At 44.7% G+C, this 16,157-nt stretch overlaps 4 non-coding genes across 4 annotated transcripts; 1 reads left to right on the top strand and 3 right to left on the bottom strand.

Annotated features, from left to right (window-relative positions):
• Positions 1-6,040: 6,040 nt before the first annotated feature.
• LOC115647359 lies at positions 6,041-6,254 on the bottom strand. The gene has a single exon (XR_003999307.1). It is a non-coding gene; the product is annotated as a small nucleolar RNA U3 (small nucleolar RNA).
• Positions 6,255-9,608: 3,354 nt separating this feature from the next.
• On the bottom strand, positions 9,609-9,821 carry LOC115647362. The gene has a single exon (XR_003999310.1). It is a non-coding gene; the product is annotated as a small nucleolar RNA U3 (small nucleolar RNA).
• A 2,389-nt stretch (positions 9,822-12,210) lies between these two features.
• On the top strand, positions 12,211-12,424 carry LOC115647364. Its single transcript, XR_003999312.1, has one exon. It is a non-coding gene; the product is annotated as a small nucleolar RNA U3 (small nucleolar RNA).
• Positions 12,425-13,759: 1,335 nt separating this feature from the next.
• Positions 13,760-13,976, bottom strand: LOC115647368. The gene has a single exon (XR_003999314.1). It is a non-coding gene; the product is annotated as a small nucleolar RNA U3 (small nucleolar RNA).
• Positions 13,977-16,157: the final 2,181 nt, after the last annotated feature.

Consider the following 16,157-nt stretch of genomic DNA (forward strand, 5'->3'; position numbering starts at 1 on the left):
GCTCGGGGTTCCGGGACCGAGAGAGCAAACCGGGAACGCCGCGGTTTGCTCTCTCGGTCCCGGAGCCACCCAGCAAACCGCAGGGAAGGAGACCTGCTTGCTCGGGGTTCCGGGCCCGAGAGAGCAAACCGCGGCGAAGCTGGTTTCCTTTCCCGGTTTGCTCTCTCGGTCCCGGAACCCCGAGCAAGCAGGTCTCCTTCCCTGCGGTTTGCTGGCTGGCTCCGGGACCGAGAGAGCAAACCGCGGCGTTCCCGGTTTGCTCTCTCGGTCCCGGAACCCCGAGCAAGCAGGTCTCCTTCCCTGCAGTTTGCTGGCTGGCTCCGGGACCGAGAGAGCAAACCGGGAAAGGAAACCAGCTTGATTACCAGAGGCTTCCTCCTTCCACGGAGGTCAAGAAAAGCGCTGGTAACTGTCTACATTGGATTACCAGCGCTGGATCACCAGCGCTGGATCCTCTACACCCGAGACAAAACGGGAGTACGGCCAGCGCTGCAAACAGGGAGTTGCAGCGCTGGTGGTGCCCTGCAGATGTGTACACCTTCAAAGTTGCAGCGCTGTAACTCCCTCACCAGCGCTGCAACTTTCTGATGTAGACAAGCCCTTAAAGAACATCAAAGAATCACCAGGCAGTGCTTACTACCCCAACAGCTGTTAAACTGTCTGGCATCTCAGGGCTTGTCTACATCACAAAGTTGCAGCGCTGGTGAGGGGGTTACAGCGCTGCAACTTAGGAGGTGTACACATCTGCAGGGCATCACCAGCGCTGCAACTCCCTGTTTGCAGCGCTGGCCGTACTCCCGTTTTGTCTCGGGTGTAGAGGATCCAGCGCTGGTAATCAAGTGTAGACACTTACCAGCGTTTTTCTTGACCTCCGGGAATAAGCAGGTATCCCAGCATACCTGAGGAAGCCTCTCTGGTAATCAAGCAGGTCTCCTTCCCCGCGGTTTGCTCCGGTGTTCTCCGAATCCCCCCCAAGTGGGTCTCCTTCCCCGCGGTTTGCAGGGGGGTTCGGGGAACGCGAGAGCAAACCGCGGGGAAGCAGGTCTCCTTTCCCGGTTTGCTCCAGTGTTCCCCGAACCCCCGTGCAAGCAGGTCTCCTTCCCCGCGGTGTGCTCTCGCATTCCCCGAACCCCCTCCGTGCAAGCAGGTCTCCTTCCCCGTGGTGTGCTCTTGCGTTCCCCGAACCCCCGTGCAAGCAGGTCTCCTTCCCCGCGGTTTACAGGGGGGTTCGGGGAACGCGAGAGCAAACCGCGGGGAAGGAGACCTGCTTGCACGGGGGTTCGGGGAACGCGAGAGCAAACCGCTGGGAAGGAGACCTGCTTGCACGGGGGTTCGGGGAACACTGGAGCAAACCGGGGAAGGAGACCTGCTTCCCCGCGGTTTGCTCTCGCGTTTCCCGAACCCCCCTTGAAGCCGCCCAACAGCGCTGCAGTGTGGCCACATCTAACACCACTTGCAGCGCTGGTTACTGTAAGTGTGGCCACTCTACAGCGCTGGCCCTATACAGCTGTACTAATACAGCTGTAACAACCAGCGCTGCAAAATTGTAGATGTAGACATACCCTCAGAGTGGATACATGCTTCACAATGTAAGAATGCACCACCCCCAGTGAACCAATCATCACCTCAGGACCACGCAGAGTCAATTTTGACTCCAGAAGAAGACGTAGAGGAACAGCCTGCAATACCTTACAATCTACGCTCTCCTAAGGGTTGCCGGAAGCAGACGACTACATAAAGCAAGGCCCAAGAAGAACCAGTAGTGAGCCTAGCGCCTGCTGCCTGGTGGACATAAAACCGTGACTGCAGTTCCCTCAGTTAAGGTTGTCAGAACCAGAAGGGCCCTGCCTCCAACATGCACCTCTGGTGGTGCCTGTTCCTCAGCTGTTGGTGTCTTAAGGTCTGGGGAGTCCACAATGACAATTAGTTTATCCAGCAGCAAGTGTGGATAGCTCAGACCCTTATTATTTCTAAATGCTAGGTCTGCAGCCACATCCCAGCCCACTTTCAAACTGGTGTTCCAGTCCTGGATACCCATTCAATTCCCCAGACCTCACTGGAGGACCTTGTCCATTTAGCACAATATGGAACAGTAATGACACCTGGGCAGAGGCTATTGGCAGTTCCTTTATCCCACTTGGGGGAGTAATACACCATGCAAAAAGGCTCCTGAGGTTACAAGCAGTAGTTAAAATAACGGCAAATGAAACCAGAGAAAGTTTAAAAACCCTGGCCAAAGAAACAGGGGCGATCGGACAGGTGGCCCTCCATAACCGTCAGGGATTGGATATAGTGCTGGCGGACAAAGGAGATACCTGTGCTCTCATTGGAAAAGAATGTTGTGTGTTTATACCTGACAATACCAATGAGGTAATAGATCGCGCTAGCCACTTAGAACAAATTGGATATCTTCCCCATGAAGAGTCGAGTTCTTTATGGAAGTGGCTAAGTAACCTGTTCAATTTCTCTGGCATAGGAAACTGGTTGTTTCAGGGAGCCCTAACTATCCTGTTTGGAATCTTAGTGATTTTTGTATGCTTTCAGTTAATCTCCTGTTGTATCCAGAATTGTGTCACCCAGATGACTGCCCCAAAACAGAGTGCTAATATGATGATTTTGAATATCACTGATGAACAAAGAGATAAGAAACGGTTAATTTGTGGAACCCAGTAATTGTTGGTCATGGCGTGTGCTTGACCAAAAGGAGGGATTGTGAAAGTGGAATGAATTATATTGTGAAAACAGAAAGGATTAAAGAAATGCTGTCTGCACCTTTAAGTAAAACTGTTGGAATGCTGCAGTCCAGGTGTCAGGAATACAGACATTCACATAGAACAATTGCACCATTTAAGGGCAATTGGTGAACTATTAGCCTTAGATCGATAAGAGTAAGGAAATAGGGTATGCGTGCTATGCCCCTGGTGAATTTTACTGTTTTGCTTTCTTTGTTCCTTTGTCTAATTCCTGCTCTTTTATCTGTATAAATAAGACTGTTTGGGTCTTGCATGGCCACTCACATTATCTGGCTGTTATTGGCGGAGCGCTGCGCTAATAAAACAGAGTGGTCTCACAAATTGTGTGTCCTGATTCTAACTTTCTAGATGTGAGGGCCCTGAGAACTTCATGTGATGTGTTCAGGTGTACAATAAACACTTCTGTTTTAGCCTGGCTGAGAGTCACTGCAGACTAGAGATCAGGATAATATTGCTTCCTATGGGTGTGGACTCCTCAGGGGTTCAGAGCGAGTGGACTCACTGAGGAGGCTCATGGAGAAAGGCTTATGGCTCAGAGATACAGTCTCAGGAGGTGGAAGGACCTAGCCCCAGAGAGAGAGTGCAACTCTTGCAGAGGGCTATCACACTGAAAGAGACCACATGGAACCAAGAGAGCATGGGTCCTGTGAGTCTGTGACAGTTGGTTCTAAAGCAGAAACTCTGAAGAGACTAGCAAATGACCAGAATGATTGCCATAGTCTACGCACCAAGGTAATAGTCATTGTTGAAAACTTGGAATCACTGTGTGACACACAGAAAACACTGTGGTTTTCTCCAACTATTGCCAACATGTTTGCCAATACAGATGTTTACAGGATTCTGACAACCAAACTCACAGCTGAATTGAGCTCAAAAGCTGACGGAGAAATATATGGCAAGAAAACCCAGCTGCTTATGGAAATCCTTTTGACCCTGGAAAACCAAAAAAGCGTTCAAACCCTTCAACAAAATGCTCAGAGAGAAATGGGAGATGACTGTGACCCGTAATCTGAACCCCAAAGTGCGTGGTGCCGAAGATTTTTTTTGGAATGTCCTCTTCCAGGTGTTTCGCCCCCTTCTTCAAGGTGAATTTTGCAGCAGACTGCGGCTGTTATGCCAAAGTGGTTCAACTATTTGCCACTAAAGATGAACTTTCAAATCTGAAAGGGGAATTTACTACTTACATAAACTTGCCTACTTCTGACAATGCAAAACTGGATGTGCTGGCTTTTCGGAACAGTCATCAAGACACACGTCCCAACTGCAGCAAAGAGGCACAGTGAGCTTTGAGTGTACCCCCTTGTCATAACTTTCCTACTCAGATCTGAACCTTAGAGTTCAGAACATGAGAAGCTAGCATGAAACCTCCAAACTTAATTACCGGCTTGGATCTGATATCGCTGCCGCCAGCCAGAAGATTCCAGTGTCTGGTTCACTGTGGTCTCCCCAAAACCTTCCCTGGGAGACCCCAAGACTTAGATTCCTTGAGTCTCACAACAAAGGGGAATAAACCATTTCCCTTCCCCCTCCTCCCCTCCAGGTGTTCCCTCCCTGGGTTCCTGGAGGGATATACAGATTCAAGCTCCGTGAATCTAAACAAAGGGATTCCACCCTCTTTACCTCCTCCCAGATTTCCCCGCCCTGGGTACTCTAGGAGATTCCCTACTTCAAGTCCTTGAAACACCACACCGAGAAATCAAATCTCTCCCTCCCCTCACCCAGAGGTTATGCAAAGTCAGGCTTAGTAAATCTAACAAAGAGATTCTCTCTTCCCCCCTGTCTTCTTCCTCCCACCAATTCCCTGGTGAGCTGCAGACTCAATCCCCTTGAGCCCCCACTAAAAAAAAAATCCACAGGTCTTAAAAAGAAAGCTTTATATAAAAAGAAAGAAAAAGACATAAAATGGTCTCTCTCTATCAAGGTGACAACATACAGGGTCAATTGCTTAAAAGAAAAAAATGAATAAACAGCCTTATCCAAAAAGATTACAATTTAAAACATTTCAGCAACTACACACATGTAAATACAAAAAACAATGTAAACCTATTGTCTTACTATCCTTGTACTTACAACTTGAAAACAGAAGATTAAAAAACTTGGAGATAGAGAGATCACTCTCAGAGCCCAGAAAGAGAACAACCCAAGAACAAAGGACTCACACCCAAACTTCCCTCCACCCAGATTTGAAAAAGTCTTGTTTTCTGATTGGTCCTCTGGTCAGGTGTTTCAGGTCACTGTTTGTTAACCCTTTTATAGGTGAAAGAGACATTAACCCTTAGCTACCTGTTTATGACACCCCTTATTTATTGAGGCAGAGTGCATAGTTTCAAAGTTGGACTACATCCAAGCCAGCATGAGGCTCAACTTGAGCAAGGATAGCTTGAAGAAAATTCCCTGAGCGTATGCAAACCAAGATTATGGAAAAACTACTAGCTCCGAGAGAGACAAAATATACCTCTGTACATTAAAAGAAAGTTTCCATTATACTGTCATAAAATGTTTATATTGCAAAACGTTTTCCTTCCCCTCCTCCCCCCCACCCCAATTTTTCACAATTTTTAATTTTTTTTCATATTTATCCTGATTCCATGGTGGTTTGAAGGTTTGGAAAATAAACACTGAAAAATTCCCAGATTTTCTTTTTTTACAAATAAAAACGGGAAACACAGACCACTACTTAAAAGCAGAGTTACAGAGCCATAGGTTTTCCTTTGAACCTGACCAGAGTCCAGATAATCCCCGTTACAATTTCTAAGGGCTATTCACCTGGATGAAAGTTGCTCAGCAGCGTTTAACCCAGAGCTGGGGACGTTCTAGGCTTCTCAGAGAGCAAGAATGGTGGGAATCCTGGCTACTATCCTGCCCATCTCAGCTTTGCCACATGGGAAGAAACAAAATCTTCCCAAGCGCCAGTGGCTCTGGTGGTGTTAGCAGGGAAGCATCATCCATTGCTTCCAGCATGGAGGACAATTGGCAGGTGCCATGGGCAGAAGCATTGTCAGACTCAATGAAGGAAGGAGAAATAGCTATTCAGATGAAGTAGAACAACCTTTTTATGGGAAACCTGCTGATTGCAGAAACAAGGACATCATGGAGATACATTAACATCCACAAAGAAAGTCTTTCTCTGCAGCCTACTGATAGATACCACCCAGTCACACAACATCTGAAAGAAAATGAAATATTTCACTGCTGAGAACTCAGCACACCAAACCCACAAAAAGCACAGCTCACAAAATGGAACACCCAAACTTTTTTTCACACCCAACAAAACAAACTCAAAACTAACCACTCAGACTGTGTTTCTTTCCCCTGCTCTTCCCAGGAAAAGCAAAACACTTTTCCACAGCAGAAAGCAGTTGCCACAAAACAGCATTTTCAGCCATTGTCATGCTCAGAAAGAAACACTACAGTTCCTCATCATGGTTAGCAAGACCAGGCTTTGAAAACCACCCTTCTCCAGTCACCAACTAGAGAAATGATCCCTGAAAGCATAACCTTAATCAACACTCACCCGGACAGTCATAGACCATTCTGGCGCATTGTTCTCTGACTGGTGGGTGCTACAATTTGGCCTTCACCAGAGAGAGAACACTACCAGAAGCCCCACATGAACAGATCCTGGCTCTCAACTCTGCCCTCCACGGGCCCCTTCCCTAGGCTGCCTATCAAAGCTAAGATGCTCAAAGTAGCCATCCCCTTTCATTTGCATAAACTGAAGACACAGACAGGCCACTCAGTCAATCTTCTCCCAGCGCCCTTCTCGGCAATGCCTAAGACAACAATCCTCTAGCTGGCCAAGCCAAGAACTCTCTAGAAACCACAGCCTATGCAGTTTTGGACACTCAGAGCACGTTTCTTTGGCACCAGAGACCAAACTGGAGAAAGTCAGCGGTGGAGAGCTGGGCCCTGCAACAAGGGGTGTTTCCTGAACCCCAGGGCCAGTCTTACCATTCTTCAGGGAGCGGGAGCACTGACATAATATTTTATGAAACGACTCAATAGTTTTTTTCAGGTCCTTATTTTTGGTAAACACTGACACTTTATGCAATTGTGTCTTGAAGTTCTGAGACTGAAAGAGTCTCGCAATGTAAAACACAAAACACCCACATACAGTGGAGATTGGAAAAATCAAATCACGTTAATATCATCATATGATTGGCCCGCAAGGAGACGCTGCCCGCCTATTTCTTTGCATTCGTTTAGCGCGATGCTGAATTTAATCGCTCAATCAATCACCCACTGATAAAGACCAGCTAAGAAGGTACATTTGGGCTCCAAACCACAAATCGATGCCTGAATACCAACAAGAAAATCAGTGTTTCGAACTTTTCAAGACAGGTAGACACAGGAGCCAAGAGGATGCATTGCGCTGCAAGTACGGCAACGTTGAGGTCTGCGCTTGCGATGACCGAATAAAGGAGCATGTCAAAAGCAAGCAACATGAGAAGCTCAAAGAAGAAAGTGAGCTTTGGGATAAACAGTCAATATGAGAAGCTTTCAGTGGGGCTTTAGTGAAAAAGAGCACAGAGCACGAACGTTTCAATGAATTTGTGCATGCTCTTTGTTTCCTTGGACAATCACTGGTAATTGCGGGGGCCTATTAGTGACTTTGTGCATCAATAGTGTCCAGCAGCAAAAACCCTTCCTAATGCGGACAACCTGATTCGTAAGGATCTGAAAGATAATGATGAGTAGCAAAACTGATGCAAGGAATGGATGGAGATGTGGCATCTAGTCTGATTTTTCAGGAGTCTCCCAATGCTTTGGGCTTTCCAAGTCTTGGCCGTCGGTTACTATTGGTTGATTTCAAAGTGATAAAGCCTCGTTTCTTTTGGGCTGAGAACACATTTGTTCCCTCTGCACACAACTGATTTGTCGCTGCAGCCATAACTGACATGGTTGAGATGTACCAGCTATATTGGCCAGAACTAACACAAATTCTGCATCCTACATGGATAAGTTTGCCTGGGATGTTAAACTCAATCAGAAGTTGGAGCTTTTGCCTATTATCTGTCCTGCTCATCTGGTTAATGTTGCGCTGTCAGCATCTACTGCTACAGAGAAAATGAAAGAAGTTCAATCTTGCATCATTGGATTCAGGGCCATTTTCCAGCAGGCGAACAATTTGAAGGCCTTGTTTTACACAGAGCAAGACGGGTGCAGAGGCCCCCCTGTTGTGCCACGTGGGGAGAGGAGCTTGTATTTTCCTGCCTGTCATGTAAATAACGCATCGACTGTGTTAATGCGTCTCCTAGATCATCCTGAGTTTGTTGGTTCTCAAGCAGAAACTCTGAAGAGACTGGCACCTAAGCAGAATGACTGCCAGATTCTGCACACCAAGGTAATGTTTATTGTTGAAAACTTGGAATTGCTGTGTGACACACAGAAAACACTGGAGTTTTCTCTGCCTACTGCCAAGACGTTTGCCAACACAGATGTTTAATGGATCCTGACAACCAAAATCTCAGCTGAATTGAGTACAATCCTTCTGACCCTGGAACACAAGAAAACCAAAAAAGCATTCAAAACCTTCCATACAATGCTCAGCGAGAAATGGGAGGCGACCGTGGCCCGTAATCTGAACCCAAAGTGTGTGGTGCCAAAGATTCTTTTTGGAATGTCCTCTTCCAGGTGTTTCACCCCTTCTTCAAAGTGAATTTTACAGCAGACGTTGGCCGTTATGCCAAAGTGGTTCAACTGTTTGCCACTAAAGATGAACTTTCAAATCAGAGAGGAGAATTTACTACTTCCATAAACTTGCCTACCCCTGACAATGTAAAACTGGATGTGCTGGCTTTTTGGAACAGTCATCAAGACACACGTCCCAACTGCAGCAAAGAGGCACAGTGAGCTTTGAGTGTACCCCCTTATCTTTTGATGCAGAGTGCATAGTTTCAAAGGTACATTACCTCCAAGCCAGCATGAGGCTCAACTTGAGCAAGGACAGCATGAAGAAAATTACCTGAGTGCATGCAAACCAGGATTATGTAAAAACTAGTAGCTCTGAGAGAGACAGAATATACCTTTGTATGTTAAAAGAAAGTTTCCATTATACTGTCATAAAATGTTTATATTGTAAAAAGTTTTCCTCTTCCCTCCCACGCAATTTCACAATGTTTTTATTTTTTCATATTTATCCTCATTCCATGCTGGTTTGAAGGTTTGGAAAATAAATACTGAAAAATTCCCAGATTTTCTTTTTTACAAGTAAAAACGGGAGATACAGACCACTACTTCAAAGCAGGGTTATAGAGCCATAGGTTTTCCTTTGAACCGGACCAGAATCCAGATAATCCCTGTTACAATTTCTAGGTGCTATTCACCTGGATGAAAGTCGCTCAGCAGTGTGTAACCTAGAGCTGGGGACATGTTCTAGGCTTCTCAGAGAACAAGAATGGTGGGACTACTGACTACTATCCTGGCCATCTCAGCTTTGCCACGTGGGAAGAAACAAAATCTTCTCAAGCGCCAGTGGCTCTGGGGGTTTTAGCAGGGAAGCATCATCCATTGCTTCCAGCGTGGAGGACAATTATCAGGTGCCATGGGAAGAAGCATTGTCAGACTCAGTGAAGGCAGGACAAATAGCTATTCAGATGAAGTAGAACAAGCAAGAGATAAAAGACAACCCTTTTATGGGAAACCTGCTGAATGCAGAGATGAGGACCAAGAACATCATGGAGACACATTAATATCCACAAAGAAATCCCTTTTCTAAAGCCTGCTGATAGGTATGATTCAGTTACACAACACCTGAAAACAGATGGAACATTTTACTTCTGAAAACTCAACACACCAAACCCACAAAGAGTATAGTTCCCAGGAGGTACACCCAACAGAACAAGTTCAAAGCTAACCACTCAGACTGTGTTCCTTTCACCTGCTCTTTTCAGGAAGAACAAGACACTCTTCCACAGCAGAAAGTAGCTACTACAGAACAGCACTCTCAGCCATTGTCATGCTCAGAAAGAAACACTATAGTTCTTCATCATGGTTAGCAAGGCCAGGCTTTTGCAACCACCCTGCTCCAGTCACCAACTAAATAAATGATTCCTGAAAGTATAACTTTAATTAACACCTCCCCTGCCAGTCACAGGCCATTCTAGAGTAATGTCCTCTAACTGGTGGTTCCTAGAATTTGACCTTCATGAGACAGAGAATAGTACAAGAAGTCCCACGTGAGTAGAACCTGTCTCTCAACTCTGTCCTTCACGGCCCCCTTCCGTAGGCTGCCTATCAAAGCAAAGCTGCTCAAAGCAGCCTTCCCCTTTCATTTGCATAAACTGAAGACACAGACAGGCCACTCCACCAGTCTTCTCCTTCTCCCTGCTCTGTGATGCCTAACACAACAATCCTCTAGCTGCCCAAGCCAAGAGCTCTCTAGAAATGCCTGCCTATGCAGTTTTGGACATCCTCGTAATGTTTCTTTGGCACCACAGACCAAAATGGAGAAAGTCAGCAGTGGGGAGCCAGGCTGTCCAACAAGGGGTGTTTCCTGAACCTGAGGACCAGTCTCACCATTCTCCAGGGAGCAGGAACTCCCAACTTTTCTGGAAACCACTCAGGCCACGTCCACACTACAGAGTAAAATCGAAATTAATAAAATCGATTTTATAAAACAGGTTTTATAAAATCGATTTTACGCGTCCACACTAGGGCACATTACTTCGGTGGTGTGCATCCATGGTCCCAGGCTACCATCGATTTCCGGAGCGGTGCACTCTGGGTAGCTCAGTAAAAGAATGGGACCAATAACTTCGATTTCCATCCACACTAACCCTAAATCGATATAGTAATATCGATTTTAGGGTTACTCCTCTCGTTGAGCAGGAGTACAGAAATCGATTTTAAGACCCCTTAAAATCGATTTTAAGTGCCTTGTAGTGTGGAGGGGTACAGCGTTAAATCGATTTAATGCTGTTTAAATCGATTTAACGCTGTAGTGTGGACCAGGGCTCAGAGTCAAACATTTTTGACTTAAAACAAGTATTTATAGCCATAGGCTTTCCTTTGAACCAGACCAGAGTCCAGAGAAACCCTGTCAAAATGTCAATTTGCTTTTCATCTGTGTGACGTGTAGTGCCTAGAGAAGCTGATTCTGAAAATGCCAAGGTCAGGACAAGTTGTACAAAGGAAAGCAGATTCTCCCAAAACTGGTGGTTAACACTGTGGTTAGAATCACCATCCAGTCACAAACTGTGCTTGCAATCCCTCCCACTGGTTATCAAGAAGCTAAAAAATAATAATAATCGGGTTTTGGACCAATCTTATTTAATCTTTTTATTACTGACCTTGGCACAATAAGTGGGAATGTGCTAATAAAGTTTGCAGATGACACAAAGCTGGGAGGTATTGCCAATACTGAGACGAACCGGGATGTCATACATGAAGATCTGGATGACCTTGTAAACTGGAGTAATAGTAATGTGATGAAATGTAATAGTGAAAAGTTCAAGGTCATGCATTTAGGGATCAATAACAAGAATTTTTGTTATAAGCTGGGGACTCATCAGTTGGAAGTAACAAAGGAGGAGAAGAACCTTGGAGTATTGGTTAATTACAGGATGACTATGAGCTGCTAGTGTGATATGGCCATAAAAAAAAGCTAATGAGGTCTTGGGATGCATTAGGGGAGGTATTTCCAGCAGAGATAAGAAGATGTTAATACTGTTATACAAGTCACTGATGAGACCTCATCTGGAATACTGCATGCAGTTCTAGTCTCCCACGTTTAAGAAGGATTAATTCAAACTGGAACATGTACAGAGAAGGGCTACTAGGATGAGTCAAGGAATGGAAAACCTGTTATATAAAAGGAGACTCAAAGAGCTTGGCTTGTTTAGCCTAACTAAAAGAAGGCTGAGGGGAGATATGTTTGAAATTTTGATAGGGTTTCTCTGGATCCTGGTTTGCTTCAAAGGACGGCCTATGGCTACAAATGCTTGCTTTTAAGTAAAAGCTTCTGCAGTGGTGTCCAGCAAAGTAGGGAGTTCCTGCTCCCTGGAGAATGATGAGACTGGTCCTCAGGTTCAGGGAACACCCCTTGTTGGACAGCCTGGCTCCCCACTACTGACTTTCTCCATTTTGATCTGTGGTACCAAAGAAACATTACAAGGGTGTCCAAACTGTATAGGCAGGCATTTCTAGAGAGCTCTTGCCTTGGCTAGCTAGCGGATTGTTGTGTTCGGCATCACAGAGCAGGGAGAAGGAGAAGATTGGTGGAGTGGCTGTCTGTGTCTTCAGTTTATGCAAATGAAAGAGGACGGCTGCTTTGAGCAGATTTGCTTTGATAGGCAGCCTATGGAAGGAGGCTGTAAAGGGCAGAGTTGAGAGACAGGTTCTACTCACATGGGGCTTCTTGTACTATTCTCTGTCTCGTGAAGGTCAAATTCTAGGAACCACCAGTTAGAGGACATTACTCTAGAATGGCCTGTGGCTGGCAGGGTAGGTGTTGGTTAAGGTTATACTTTCAGGGATTATTTCTCTAGTTGGTGACTGGAGAAGGGTGGTTGTAAAAGCCTGGCCTTGCTAACTATGATGAAGAACTGCAGTGTTTCTTCCTGAGCATGACAATGGCTGAGAGTGCTGTTCTGTGGCAGTTGCTTTCTGCTGTAGAAAAGTGTCTTGTTCTTCCTGGGAAGAGCAGGGGAAAGAAATACAGTCTGAGGGGTTAGCTTTGAGTTTGTTTTGTTCAGTGTGAAAAAGAGGTAAAATATAGTTTTTAGGAGTTGAGCTGTTTGTGGGTTTGGTGTAATGAAGCTGTAGCAGTGAAATGCTATGTTCTCTTCTGCTCTGGGCCAAGCTGAAGGCCCTGGGCTTTGGCCTTGGCCTTAGACCCCAGCAATTGTAACACCAGTCCTGATGACCCCCCTTAAAATGGGTTTGTGACTCACTCTGAGGTTCTGAGCCACAGTTTGAGACCTTCTTGGTCTAGATAATACTTAGTCATGTAGGGGACTGGACTAGATGATCTCTTGAGGTCCCTTCCAGTTCTTTAATTCTATGTACAAGTCACATGGCAAAGGATATAAAAAGACAGCTGCATCTTCTCCATTTTGTCTTCAGTCCTGCTTCTCACCTCTGGAGTAATTTCTCTACAAATGGAAGCTTTGAACAAAGCACTCAATGACCCATCCAAGCTTTGGAAGTGTTCCAGAGGGACTTTACAAGCCGGCAAACTCACCAATGTTTCTAAGAACCTGATATATGGACTGTGAAGTCATCTGTCGATATTCAATTGCTTTCACCATTTAACAACTCTCTTCTCTTTTTGTTTATAATTAAACCTTTACTTTCAGATACTAAAGGATTGACTGGCAGAATGATATTTTGGATAAGATCCAAATGAATGTTGGTCTGGTAATATGGCTGGTCCTTTTGAGATCCATTTTGTGTAGTGAAAAGAGTTTTAAATAACTTCTCCCAGTCCCAGGTCTATTTGCTGATTTGGAGGCAAAGACTGGGTGCAATAAAGGGGGTTGTGTGATTGTTATTTTTTTAGCTTCTTGATAACCAGTGTGCAGGGATCAGGAGCACAGTTTGCGACTGGATGGTGAATCTAACTACAGTGTTAACCACCATTTTTGGGAGGATCTGCTCTCCTATGTGCAGCCTCCCTTGTTGAATCAGCATCTGCAGGACTGGGACAAGTACCTGCCCCACCTGCCCACACCAGGGAAGTGCCCCAGGAATCCAAAGGGTTCTTCCCTTTCGAGTTGCTGTATGAAAGGCCAGAGGAGGGGGTTTCAGTTTAGAGTTGGCTGGGGAAATGAAGGGAGGCCCTGAACTGGGGTCTTGGCTTCCTACTCCCAAGATGGACCTGACGGAGGGGCCCTGTTCTCTGTACCTACAAACTCTGTTTTTTACTGTGTTCCTGTCATCTAATAAACCTGTTTTATTGGCTGGCTGAGAGTCATGGTGAATTGCAGGAAGTGGAGGGAAGGGGTGCAGAGCCCTGACTCGCCCACACTCCATGATACACATCCAGCAAAACAAGCTCATAGCTAACCACTCAGACTATGCACCGTTCCCCCCGCTCTTCTCAGGAAAAGCAAGACACTCTTCCACAACAGAAAGCAGCTGCCATGGAACAGCAGTCTCTGCCATTTTCATGTTCAGAAGGAAATGCTATAACTCCTCATCATGACTAGCAAGATTAGCTTTTCACAGTCACCCTTCTCCACTCATCAACTACAATAATGACCCCCCTGAAAGCATAGCCTTAACCAGGGCTAATCAGAGAGGGGGACTAGGAGAGCTATTTGGCCAGGCCTCATGCTCAAAGAGAGCCTCAAATTTAGACACTTGTTAATTTTTTGGTATTTGATAAGTTTTGCAGCTTGTTTTTATGCGCATCTCTATTGGACCAAAATGTGACACACTCTTTTGGCTTAGAACTGAAAGCTTAAGCAAATAAGAGATGAGATTTGGTAAAAAACATACATTTTTTGTTAACTGATATAGATTTTGTCACATTAAAGATTTAAAAATGTTCATAAATATTAAAAACAAATATCAGTTCTGATGGCACAAGATTAGACCATGATGAATGTGTTCTCTCAGAGCAACTGATTATATATACAAACCACTATTAGCGGCTGGTGCTGGATCAAGTGTGTGTTGAAAGGTAGAGAATCGTTACATTGTAATGTCTTCATAGTTTTACGTCTAGTTGACTAAAGAATTATTTATGTGTGAGAATTCCCCATTATTATCTCATATAGTAGCTAAAAGAGGTGACTGGTTGGTTGGTTGAGCCCTAGCTTGGTATCTTGGCCATCATCATAGGCTTTCGTAGTGTACAGGCCCAGTTTCAAGGTGAACATTTGTGAGGACAGTCTTGTACAGTGAGTTTCATGAGGCCACACATTTGAAATTTTTTGACATTATCCCTCTGTCTGTATCCGTGTCTGTGTTTACTATATATATGTCATCCCTTTGTCTTCAGCTCAGCCTGTTATATTATACCTTGTATGCTTGAGTTTTGATTCAGTGATAAGGATAATAACCTGTCTGACTGTTTCATTGTGTTCTTAATTAGTATTCCTTCATTTTAAGTCTTTTCAGCATTTGTGTATATGTTTACAGTAGATTTTAAGTGTAGAGAAGCTACTTATTTACAGCAGATTATTTCAAGTGTGGATAGGCTATATATTGACCAGCTGGATCACTATGAAGAAAAGGTTTGAAAAAGGCTAGAAAAACATTGATTAAATTAAAAAAAATAATTAAATCTCTCTCTTTTTTGGTAGTCTAATTTGTTTTCAGGTGTTATCAATTTTTATTATCATTATGGCTAGGGGACCTTAAAAACTGGAAATGACCTGACCCACACTAAGAGGACCTGGCTTTAACTAGCATCATGCCTTTCAAAGGCCATTTTAGCACTTTGCCCTCACACTGGTGGTTGCTACAATTTGGCCTTTACGAGACAGAGAGCACTATGAGAAGTCCCACCTGAGCAGATTCTGGCTCTCAACTCTGTCCTCCACCGCACCCTTCTGTAGGCTGCCTACTAAAGCAAAGCTGCTCAAAGTAGTCATCCTCTTTCATTTGCATAAACTGAAGACACAGACAGTCCACTCCCCCAAAGCTGCAGACTTTAACCAAAAATTGCCCAGCAGGTCATCTATCTCCAGCACCCAGACACCCAGTTCCCAATGGGACCCAAACCCCAAATGGATCCATTTTATTCTGTATAAAGCTTATACAGGGTAAACTCATAAATTGTCCACCCTCTATAACACTGACAGAGAGATATGCACTGCCGTTTGCTCTACTTACGCTAGGTTAATTAATAAGCAAAAGTGATTTTATTAAGTATAAAAAGTAGGATGTAAGTGGTTTCAAGTAATAACAGGCAGAACAAAGTAAGTTACCAAGCAAAATAAAACAAACCATGTAAGTCTAAGCCTAATACATAAAGAAACTGAGTACAAGTAAATCTCACCTTCAGAGATGTTCCAATAAGCTTCTTTCTAGTCTGAGCCCAATCCTTTCCCCTGGTACAGACATTGTTAGTTCCAGCAGGCATTTTAGGTGAAAAACAGGGGATTCCACGTGACTGGGACTTAAATGGAGAGGCTTCCAGGGCCTTTTATATTCTCTCTATTGAGGGTGGAAATGCCTTTGTTCTTCGTGCAAAATCACAGCAACAAGATGCAGTTTGTAGCCACATGGGCAAGTCACATGTCCATGAATGATTCGGATTTTTGCAGGCCAATGCCATTGTTTACATGTTAGTTTAAACGTTCCCAGGAAAGCTCAGCTGTGGATTGGCATCTCCCAAAGTCTATTGTTTGTTAAGTACTTCCAGTTACTTGAATAGTCCCTTCACGATATGTTGGCCAAACCTCCCTTATGTGTTTCCTACAGCAAACACTTCAAAAACAAGCATAGAGTCAA

The sequence above is a fragment of the Gopherus evgoodei genome, chromosome 2, assembly GCF_007399415.2.
Source record: "Gopherus evgoodei ecotype Sinaloan lineage chromosome 2, rGopEvg1_v1.p, whole genome shotgun sequence".
NCBI classification, from domain to species: Eukaryota; Metazoa; Chordata; order Testudines; family Testudinidae; genus Gopherus; species Gopherus evgoodei.